At 31.1% G+C, this 12518-nt stretch overlaps 1 long non-coding RNA gene across 1 annotated transcript; it reads right to left on the bottom strand.

Moving 5' to 3' along the window:
- Nucleotides 1–7775: 7775 nt before the first annotated feature.
- Nucleotides 7776–11300, bottom strand: LOC126882965 (uncharacterized). The gene is made up of 2 exons (XR_007697433.1): nucleotides 8234–11300; nucleotides 7776–7870 (listed from the first exon to the last, which is right to left on the bottom strand). It is a non-coding gene; the product is annotated as an uncharacterized LOC126882965 (long non-coding RNA).
- Between the last annotated feature and the right edge of the window lie 1218 nt (nucleotides 11301–12518).

The following is a 12518-nucleotide window of genomic DNA, read 5'->3' as shown; positions in this document are numbered from 1 at the left end:
CTATTTGAGAGTCCAGGCCTCTACACCGTATAAAAGCGTGTTAAATACGTAGCCTCTTAGCATTCTTAATCGTAGAGGGATGCTTATATCTCTGTTGCACAAGAATTTTTTCATCTTTATGAAGTTAGCTCTGGCAATTTCGATACGTCTTTTTATTTCATTGTTTTGGTCTCCAGTTGCGTTTATTAAAGTTTCCAAGTATTTGTAACTTGATATTTTTTCAATTTGAATGCCGTTTATACTAATATTTGCTGGTTGTGTCATGTTTTTATGAAGACCATATACTTGGTTTTTTTTATATTGCTGTTTATGCCATAATTGTTGCACGCAATTTTTATGTTTGTAAGTAATCGTTGTAATTCTTCTACTGTTCTTGCAACTAGTACAGTGTCGTCCACGTATCGAATATTATTTACAACCTCTCCATTGATTACGATTCCTTCGTTTGTTAGCAAAAGAGCTTCCTGGCAGATGCTTTCACTATATACATTAAATAGCAGTGGGGACAAAATTCATCCCTGTAGTACTGCTCTGCGTATTTATATTGCTTGCGATGTCTTATTTTCTATTTTGATGTTAGTTTTCTGATTCCAATATAGATTGAGAATTATTCGCAGATCTTTATTATCTATATCGTTTCTTTCAAGAATGTCTCTTAGCTTATCGTGACGTACTCTGTCAAACGCTTTTTCAAAATCGATAAAACATGCATGTACTTCTTGATTAACGTCTAGGAATCTTTGTGTAAGAATATTCAAACCAAAGAGAGCTTCTCGAGTACCTAGTCCTTTTCTGAACCCCATCTGTGTATAACTAATATCTGACTCCAAATTTTGATAAACTCAGTTGTGGATGATTTTTTAAAATATCTTTAGTAGATGGCTCATTAAACATATTGTTCGATGTTCTTAACATTCGTGTGCATTGGATTTCTTTGGTAGTGTAACTAATGTAGACAACAGCCACTCTTGAGGTATAATACCAGTATTGTATATTGTGTTGACACAATATACAATCTAAACTTGCTAGGGGGTAATGTCATCTTTATAGGAGTTTACACCGTAAATGACGATGCTCTGGCAAGAGATCATGGATGGTTTTTTGGTTTTTTTGGTTTTTTGAGAAACACTCATATTCTTCATCTTCTTCTTCTCGCCGCACTATAACTCGAGGTGGGTCTTGGCTAACTGCCTAACCCGCTTCAATCTTAAACAGTCGTCCATAATACTTGAGTCAGTGGGTAGCCCCAATGTTCTGAAATCTGACCATGTTTTACTTCTAGTGCAGATTATACTAATGAAGGTTCTATTCGTCTCTATTTTCTGCTTTTCTGAAAAGCGTCTGGGTGTTTAACCCAGTCCAGTGGCGAAAGTTTTTCAGCCAGTCGTCTACTAGGACCCATTTTTCTTTCGAGCTTAACGCTTTTTGCTTAACAGCAAATATGCTGTTTTTTCCTTTTAATGGTGTTGATACTTTCAAAACTTATGGTTTCAAAACCTTCAAAATGGTGGTACTTACAGACGGTATTTTCAAAATTCTCTTGAAAAGCCACATCTTAAAATCTTCTAGCTTTCTCATTAAGTCAACATTAACAGTCCAAGTTTAGACACCATAAGGAAGAATAGAGTGGATATAACATTTTACCATCCGATATCGGATTTGCGGATTGAGTCTTTGATTACTCAGAAATTTCCTCATCTTCAAAAAGGCTGCTCTTGATTGCTCTATTCTTGATCAAATTTATGATTTCGGATTTAGATCTTCCGTAATCCAGACTCCTAAGTATTTCATTTTGTCTACTTGTTCGATATCTTCATCTTTCACCTAGATCCTTGTGACGATTTTATCCCTCTTTTTGTATATTTTTAAACCAAACTGTTCCCCAGTATCACAAATTGTGTTTAGAAGCTTCTGTAGGTTTTTCTCACTTTGAGCGATAATGACTGTATCGTCGGCATAAAAGTTATTTATATTTTCACCATTTATCTTGATCCCTTCTGTGCTGTTTTCAAGTGCCTGTGTAAATAACTCTTCGGAGTATATATTAAATAGTAATGGTGAAAGTACAAAGACCTGTCTCTCGTCTCTAATAATTATCTGCTGCGCATCCGTGCTATATCCATCTAGTGTTACAACAGCCTGTTGGTTCGAAATCTGACCACATGTTGTATTTGCATCTCATTCTTGGACATTCTAAGGGTCTTCTTTCTGCATTAGCTTTTTTCCGGTCATTAAGGAGTTTATGGACATAGCCAGTCCATCTTAGACACTCTGAATAACAACGGAAACAGGTTCATTTAATATGTGTCCAAAACAACCTGCGAATCCTAACGTATACTTTTCAGCATCGAGTGAGAACATAAAAGTCATTTCTTAAAGCTAAAATAATTCACCTTCAGATAGCCAAGAAAAAAGAAGATACCCAAGATATAAATGAAACAACTGTACCTATGTAAAATGTAAATACAAATGTAAAATTAAATAACCTGGACACTTTAACCACGAAACCTTAAAATACTTACTAAACCTTAAAAACGGGATAAAAAATTTAATATGCGAAAACTTTGATAGTTTAGAAAAGTATAGTACAACTACGAGTATAGAGAGGAATATATTATAGAGGGTACAGCATAGGTAGTTTTGGCCAAGAATAATAATTTGGATCTATTCTGCCCAAAATCAATCATAACACCACACAAGCGAGATCAAAGAATTGCATCTATAAATATACCCTTTAATGCAACAGTTTTTATGAGGGAGAAACCTCAAATCCACTAGTAGTCCATTCTTTCACGGTTTTTGCTCTAAATTTTAAAGAACCGCTTGGATTGACATGAAATTTGGCATACGCATAGCTTACATGTCAAAGAAAAAAAAAGTGATATTGTGCCGATGTGTGCTTTTGCCCTGGGGGTGACTTTCACCCCCTTTTGGGGGTGAAAAAATATAAGTCTAAAATAAGTCCGGAAATGGATAAACTGACTAATTTTAAGTAACTTTTGTTCCATAGAGCTTTTTCGGCAAGTCAGCAGTTTTCGAGTTATTTGCGAGTGAAAATGTTCATTTTTTAACAAAATAACCACATTATTAGACGGTTTTTCGCAAATAACTCAAAAAGTAAGTACTTTGTCGAAAAAAACGTTCTTAGCAAAAATATAGCCAATAAAAAAGTAAAAAAAATGGTGTACGCGTTAGGTCTCTGGACCTCCTAAAACCAGAGTTATAGCCAATGAAAAATAGATTCATATTCACCTAATTTCAAATAGAATATTTCGAAGTGAAATATCCAAAAAATTAAGCACTTTTTGGGGAAAATCCATAATAACTTATTCAAAGTGTTTAAAAAAAGCTTTATTTTTGTTTTTATAAAAAGTTTCTAGCATTAAATTTAAGCAAGTTACGCTCAAAATAAAGTTGGTCGCTTTTGTTTTGGCAAAAAAAAAATCGGGAAGACCACCCCCTAATTAGCAACTTGAATGAAATTAATCGTTACGGCTCCAGAAATTATTTTACTTATGTTGTGTTTATATGATCTGTGTGTTTCATTGATTCAAAGTGCTTATTTTGGAAAAAATTTGGTTTTAAATTAAAATTTTTAAAAATTTTAATTTTGAAAAATATGCTTTTTTTCAAAATAACTTAAAAATTGTTAGAGATACCAAAAATCTCGAAACACAAAAAAGTCAGTATTGCTCTTCTAAATATCATGTATTTTTTTGTTTTTCTGTTAGACAAAAATTGATTGAGATTTGGTGTTTCTAAATTTGCATACATTCGTGATCAGTGATTCGTTCAACCCCTTTTAACTACAGCCCTTTCAAAAATAAGGACTTTGAACCGATGAAAGTTACAGATCATATAAACAATACATACGCGGGTCAAGAAACTTGTGAAGTCGTAACAACTAAGTTCATTTGAGATACTAATTAGGGGGTGATTTTCCCGATTTTTTTACCAAAAAAAGGGACTAACTTTATTTTGAGCGTAGCTTGTTTACTTTTGATGCTAGATTTTTTTTTATAACACAAAAATGAAGCTTTTTTAAACACTTTAAATAAGTTGAAATGAGTTTTCCCCGAAATGTGATTAATTTTTGGTTATTTCACAATAAAGTATTCCATTTGGAATTTGACGAATATAAACCTATTTTTAATTAGCTATAACTCTGCTTCTACTAGGTATACAAACATGATATATACACCATTTTTTTTTAATTATTACAGGCTATATTTTTGCTAGGAATTTTTTTGGAAAAAATGCATACTATTTGAGTTATTTGCAAAAAACCGTCTAAAAGTGTGGTTATTTTGTTGAAAAAATGAACATATTCACTGGCAAATAACTCGAAAAGTATTGACTTAGTGAAAAAACTCTATAGAACAAAAGTTACTTAAAATTAGTCAGTTTATCAATTTCCGGACTTACTTTGGACGAATACTTTTTCACCCCTAAGAGGGGGTGAAAAGCACCCCTGGGGCAAAAGCACATATCTGCACAATATCACTTTTTTTCTTTGACTTGTTAGCTATGTGTATGCCAAATTTCATGTCAATCCAAGCGGTTCTTTATAATTTAGAGGTTTTGCAATATTTTACCGTTAAAGAACGGACTATAGTGTCAGGATAAATGGGCACGAAACATAGGTACATTAAAAATAGGAATTTAGACAAATCACAGATATGCAAGCATGCCTGGGATAATGAGCATAGAGTACAATGGAAATATGTATTGTTAAATAATTTTTATGGGAAAAATTTAGAGAATTAAATTTGTGTCAAAGACCACGAGATCGTAAATTTTTATCGCCCTTCATATAATTAAAATTTGTAAATAAAATAATTTAGCCGTAAGCAGTGTTTTGTGGAAGAATAAAAGTTTAGTGGAAAAGTTTCTACGAACGGATTAATGATTAATACATTTCAAAACAATGAAGTAGAAAACGGTAGTTTTAGAAAGTTAATGTGTCGCTTTGGAATGGACAATAGACAATGTTTCTAAACGGTTTTCTAGAAAGAAACGATGTAAACAATTTTGTTCAGTTTAGAATAGAGGGTTTTTCTAAAAGGTAAGAAAAATTAATTTTAATATCTCCTGGAAATTGACAAGACGGAAAATTTGTATACAATACTATTTATTCTTAAGAAAAAAAAGTGGGGATATGATGTATGTAGAATGCTTGTGATTGGCGAGGAGACCGACGGAGGGAGAATAGAGTGGTTGATTTCTGGATTGATGAGGAAAAAAGGAATTCACTGTGTAATTAAGATCGGAAGCAACCAGTCCAATTCGAAAGTAGTATTTTTGTGTAAAGTGGTTAATTTGGTGGCCGTGGAAGCAGATTCATGTTGAGACGAAATCGTGATCAAGTCGAGAAATACAAACTCCTTGTGTCCGAATAGAATCCAGTTTCTGTCTGGAACGAGTAGCCGGTTTATATCAACTTGCACGAGATATAGAGCTGAGAGAAGAAATCTTGGAATTATAAAGATTGATATTGTTTGTATCGAGTCAGAGATTTAATTGAGCAGAGAATTCGAGTGAGTGCTGTTTTTGTTTGTGAAACAGTTTGAAAGGAGAAGGACAGTCGCAGCATCCGAGGAGCACGTTGTGGGAGAACCGAGGACAACACAATCCATGAGAAGAAGTAAAGAAAATAGAAAAGGTTAGTCAGATTATTTGTGAAAAGAGAGAGTTGTTTTATATTACATACCATATTTGTTTTTGTCAACTTAACAATTTTACAGCATAATTTATTCATTCATAAATTCATAGAACATATAAGCAATCTATTTAAAAAGTGAAAATTAAATTTTGTTTTTTATAATAATAAGAACAATATGTATTTTGACCCCTAATACACTAGTTTTTTGGGTAACAGGTGATCCGGATGCCAATAAGTTTGTTATAAACAAAGAACTTGAGGAATTACATAACAGCGATTTTTCGCAAAACAAAACATTTTTTTGTATTTTTTGGTTGATTCTCAGCAAAAAATGGTCTTACAAGTTATTTCGTATGATGCATAGTTTTAGAGATAAACGCGGTTGAACTTTCAAAAAATCGAAAAATTGCAATTTTTGAACCCTAATAACTTTTGATTAAAAAATAAAATAGCAATTCTGCTTAGTGCATTTGAAAGTTCAAGTCAAATTCTATCGGTTTTAATTATTTGCATTGCTAAAAATTAAGTTTTTATTTGTTAAACAAAGCCAAAAACACATAGTGTTGCCGGTGCCCAATGCATGCGTTTTAATTTACGTAATCTACGTAGAAATTGTCTGTATGCGCGCCTAATCTTTCAATTTCAAATGGGAAATGCATTGAAAACATCATTCAATCACTATGTGTTTATAGCTTTGTTTAACAATAAAAAATTAATTTTTAGCAATGAAAGTAATCAAAACCAATAGAATTTGACTTGAACTTTCAAATGCGGTAAGCAGAATTGCTATTTTATTTTTCAATCAAAAGTTATTCGGGTTCAAAAATTGCAATTTTTCGATTTCTTGAAAGTTCAACCGCATTTATGTCGAAAACTATGCATCCTACGAAAAAACTTGTAAAAACATTTTTTGCTTAGAATGACCCAAAAAATACAAAACAATATTTTGTTTTGCGAAAAATCGCTGTTATGTGATTCCTCAAGTTCTTTGTTTATAACAATCTTATCGACATCTGGATCGACTGTTACCCAAACAATTCGTGTTCTACGGGTCAAAATACATAAAAAACACTTGAGTAAGTCCATCTGAATTAAGGAGGCCGTTGTACCCCCACTGGCGACAGGACTATACGGTTTTTATATATTTTTTGCTGTTTGCCGCTTCTTGTATTTTTAACTTTTTTTTCCTTTAGTTGTTTCCATCTGTTTTCTGTATGCGCATAGTTTTTCATGGAACATGGCATGTCCCACGAATGTCCCATGTACTATCAGGGACAATTTTACTGGGTCCATAAGTATCTTTACCTCCAAAATAACTTATTGGGTTCAAAAAATATTTATTTGAAACATAAGACAACTATGAATTTTTTTAAAATAATTATAAGATTTTTTAAATTGTTCTTATTGTATAATAAATAGTTCCTTTTGTATAATGCTGATTATTTTATTCATAGGAGATTCTGACCAATAGAAAGCTACATAAATCTAAATTAAATCGATTATTTTTTGATGATTTTAACTTCCAATCGTATAGTAAGATATTTGATCACGTGTTTAATTCTGTCCAATAAGATTAAAATTATACTGAGCATTATCTACTGTAGAAAATTACCGATAGAATTTTTTTAAGTAGATTGTCTCTGTTTAATGGCAACCAGTTTCCTAGTTTTGACAACTGTCACATTTAAGAAAATATCCATAATATACGTATTAAAAAATAATCTTACGAATATCACACGACACTAAGAATACATAAAAAAATAATGCTTCATTTTTACTCAAATTTGTTGTCATTGGGCAATAGCCACTCGAGCCCTGCGGGCTCTCGTGTCTATTACCAGACAACAAATTTTCGAAAAACTGTCGCATTATTTTCAATTTATTCTTACTCCCTTGTGATATTATAATCGATAATTTTTGATAATTTTTCGTCGTCAAGTATATTACGTCAGATGCCACTCGTTGCTACGAAAAAATACATTCAGTGACATTAATGACAATTAATGTTTTAAAAATTATAAAAGTGATGACTTTCAACCGTCAAATTAATATTTATAGCAACTGTGTGTTTAATTGTACTAATTTGTACTTACATAAATAAATTAAAATAAAATTTTGGTGTTGAACAGTTTTATTCATGAAATAATCGCAACAAATTGCACTCGATCTCTAAAATTAATATAGAATTTTAGAGCTCTTGTGCAATTACTACTGATTATTTCATTCATAGGAGATTCTGACCAATAGAAAGCTACAGAAATCTAAATTAATTGATAATTTTTGATAATTTCCCGTCGTCAAGTATATTACGTCAGATGCCCTTCGTTGCTATGAAAAAATACATTCAGTGATATTAATGACAATTAATGTTTTAAAAATTATAAAAGTGATGACTTTCAACCGTAAAATATTTATAACAGCTGTGTGTTTAATTGTACTAATTTGTACTTACATAAATAAATTACAATAAAATTTTGGTTTTGAACAGTTTTATTCATGAAATAATCGCAACAAATTGCACTCGATCTCTAAAATTAATATAGAATTTTAGAGCTCTTGTGCAATTACTACTTACTGATAATATTTTTGATATATTTACATCTTTCTGGATAAAGCGTTTTGAACTTTCAAATTTATTGAAACAAGTTTTTTTTACTATGTAGAATCTGCGACTTATTTAATAGGTTCATTATTATGTACTTAACAGATATATCAGAATTGGATAAACATTTTAAAAAATTCATGGGTTATCTCTTACTAGATCTAGTAATGAGATAACAAATAAACTAGAATTATTTAATAATCATAGAAGAACACGATAAACTCTGTAAAAATTTATCTTAATTGCCTTTTAACTACATTACAATTCAATAATATAATATAGTTCAATGCTCGAATATATGAATTTTACAAATAAAACGCAGATATCGAGCAGTTATTTATTAAATTTTGCCCAAGTAGTTTCGCTCTCATAGCATCATCAGGGGGCATTCCGTCAAAAAAGGAAGTTATCCAGCAAATCCCGGAATGTCAGACATTTAATTAAAAATAATACAAATAGATAACACACACTGGACAAGGGACAAACATAAAAATAATTATTAAGGGGGCTACAATATCGGCTCTTTGAACATAAAATGGTATTTTTACTTAGAAATTAATGAAAAAAATTTTTTTTAATCAAACGGTTTAGTTTCCTAACCTTGAACACTTGGATATTTCCGTTAAATTCTAACAAACCGGAACCATTTTATCTCCAAACATAACTGATAATGTCGGCCACGTACAATCTGTTATCTTATCCTTGTATCTTTTTATCCTTGCGTGTGTTATTATGGTTCCATGACATCTCGTAACGCGATAGTTCGTAACCCGACAAATGGTAACGGACAATTCGTAACGGCGAGAGTTCGTAAGTACATATTTAACATTTAATTTTTTTTAGCAAATTCAGGATTACAGAATTTAATAAAATATGCATTTTGCATATTTTTTATATTCCTATTAGGGCAGTCAATGAGAGCAAGAACAGGTTATTACCTCCTAATTCTATCCTACTGCATGGATTTTAATGAAATTTTAGGAATAGCCTGAAAATATCTCCTTATTCAAAGTCTACCCTATGCCGATGTGTGCTTTTGTCTTGGGTGCGGTTCCCACCCCTTCTTGGGGGTGGGAAATTTTTTGGTTAAACAACAACGGAAGTTGCTAGAGAACCTAATTCTAAGCAAAAACTGTTCTATAATTTTTTTCCGAAAACTCAATACTTTTTCAGTTATTCGTGGTTGAAAATTGGCCATTTTCATTGAAATATAACACCTTCTCAAACGGTTTTTTGCGAATACCTTAAAAACAATGCATCTAACTAAAAAAATTATATAAAACATTTTTGTAGCTCATAAAAAATCAAAGAGATTTGTTCCATCTTCAATCTTCTAGTTATAACACAAAAAGAGATATGGTAGGTAAAAGAGTTTGTTTTTTTGGTGCATGCTCAAATCAGTGTATTCAAATTGAAATAACAGAGAAACGGTCGATTTTAGGTGTATAATGCTACCAATACCTTTTATTGTGCTTGAAAAGTCATTTCAAATATGCAATATTAAATGTCGATTACATTCAAACTAAGCGAGATATGCTGCAAAAAATTGATGACTAACGAATTTTAAGAAAAAAATTGAGAAGTATATTTAACCACTCATCCACAAGAATTTAAATGCATCGCTTTCCTTCAGTGTTATTTTTATGTTCAAAAAATTGAGCGGGTATAAATTGAATGGTTTTTGAAAAAAATAAGATCAAATTATAGAGCGCATATTTAAATTTTCTAAAAAATCTTACTTTTTCTCCATGTAACTTGAAAATGATAAGAGATACTGTTATAAAAAATAAAATCAAAATGTTTATCTAGAACAAACCTACATTTTTGAATGGCATCTTTTTTTGGCATCTCTTATCATTTTCGAGTTACATGGAGAAATAGGAAGATTTTTAAGGAAATTTAAAAATGCGCTCAATAATTTGATTTATTTCTTTCAAGAACCATTCATTTTAAACTCGCCCAACTTTTTGAACATAAAAATAACACTATAATAAAATATACTGTAGAAGGAAAACGATGCATTTAAATTCTTGTGGATGAGGGGTTAAATACACTTCTCATTTTTTTCTTAAAATACGTTAGTCATCAAATTTCTTACAGTTTATCTCGCATAGTTTGAATGTAATCGACATTTAATATTGCTTAATTTATAGGTATTTTCAATCACAACAAAAGTTATTGGTAGCATTATACACCTAAAGTCGACCGTTTCTCTGTTATTTCAAGTTAAATACACTGATTTGAGCATGCACCAAGAAAACAAGTTTTTTTGCACTTACCATATCTCTTTTTGTGCTATAACTAGAAGATTCATAAAGGAAAGAATCTCTTCGTTATTTTATAAGCTACAAAAATGTTTTATATAGTTTTTTTAGTTAGATGCATAGTTTTTAAAATGGGCAACTTTCAGCCAGGAATAACTCAAAAAGTATCGAGTTTTCGAAAAAAAAAATTATAAAACAGTTTTTGCTTAGTATTAGGTTCTCTAGCAACTTCCGTAGTTATTTAAGCAAAAAATTTTCCACCCCCGAGAAGGGGTGGGAACCGCCCCCAAGACAAAAGCACACATCGGCATAGGGTAGACTTTGTTTCTTGGGCTATTCCCTACTTACTATGAAATATCACGTAAATCGATATAGTAGGATGGAATTCGGAGCCACATACCCTCATTGACTGCCCTATACAGAGAGAGTCTGTAAAGTGGAATAAATTCAATATCTCAAATACTAATTGTTTTTTTGGAAAATACTCAGACCCGTCGATTAGTATTTCAAATTGTTCTTTTTGACATTCAATAAAAATGTATACAGGGTGTCCCAATTTAGAGATATGACGTCATCGTCGATTTTCTTAAATGGCAACACTGTCATTTTGATAGCTAATTTGATAGGGTTTGTAAAGTTATACATAACTACAAAATATCAAATTTTTATTCTCTACCATTTACAAGATAATAGAAAATAACCAAGTTATATCTGTAATTTGGAATATATTCAATAATTAAAATACTAACTGTTTTTTTGAAAAATGCTCAGACCCGTCGATTAGTATATCAAATTGTCATTTTTGACATATAATAATAATGTATACAGGGTGTCCCAATTTAGAGATATGACGTCATCGTTAATTTTCTTAAATGGCAACACTATCATTTTGATAGCTATTTTGATAGCGTGTGTAAAGTTATACACATCTGAAAAATTTCAAAATTTTATTCCCTACCATTTACAAGATAATAAAAAATAACAAAGTTATGAAGAACAAGAAGTAATCAAATAATAATTGAATTTATTTATTTCAATTAAGCAAATGCTCATAACGTTGCCCATTGACAATTTGACAATAATTGAGGGCAACATTATGAGTTTTTGCTTAATTTATTGAAATAATTAAATTCAATTATTAGTTGATTACTTCTTTTTCATAACTTTGTTATTTTTTATTATCATCTAAATGGTAGAGAATACAAATTTGAAATTTTGCAGTTGTGTATAACTTTCCACACCCATCAAAATAGCTATGAAAATGACAGTGTTGCCATTTAAGAAAATCAACGTTGACGTCATATCTCTAAATTGGGACACCCTGTATACATTATTATTATATGTCAAAAAGGACAATTTGATATACTAATCGACGGGTCTGAGCATTTTTCAAAAAAACAGTTAGTATTTTAATTATTGAATATATTCCAAATTACAGATATAACTTTGTTATTTTCTATTATCTTGTAAATGGTAGAGAATAAAAATTTGATATTTTGCAGTTATGTATAACTTTACAAACCCTACCAAATTAGCTATCAAAATGACAGTGTTGCCATTTAAGAAAATCGACGATGACGTCATATCTCTAAATTGGGACACCCTGTATACATTATTATTGAATGTCAAAAAGGAAAATTTGAAATACTAATCGACGGGTCAGAGCATTTTCCAAAAAAACAATTAGTATTTGAGATATTGAATTTATTCCACTTTACAGACTCTCTCTGTATACTAAAAGTCTATCTAGGTATATAGGATTCTTTCTTTCAGCCAACGCAACGTCTCTAGTCGTTGGAGACGGAGAATGGCAGAACAGAAACAATTGGAGATACTAAAAGTAAGTAATCGTAATTTTTTTAGCCCGGGAGCAGTCACTTCTGTCCCGTAAGTAGCCGCCGTAGAGAAAAAACCTCACAATACAAATGGTACCCCCCGTTAAGATAGGCAAAATGCCCTCACTCTCAGAATTAAATTTTTTTAATTTTTT

Source organism: Diabrotica virgifera, chromosome 4, assembly GCF_917563875.1.
Source record: "Diabrotica virgifera virgifera chromosome 4, PGI_DIABVI_V3a".
In the NCBI taxonomy this organism is placed as follows: Eukaryota; Metazoa; Arthropoda; class Insecta; order Coleoptera; family Chrysomelidae; genus Diabrotica; species Diabrotica virgifera.
This window is presented reverse-complemented; position numbering and strand designations above follow the sequence as displayed.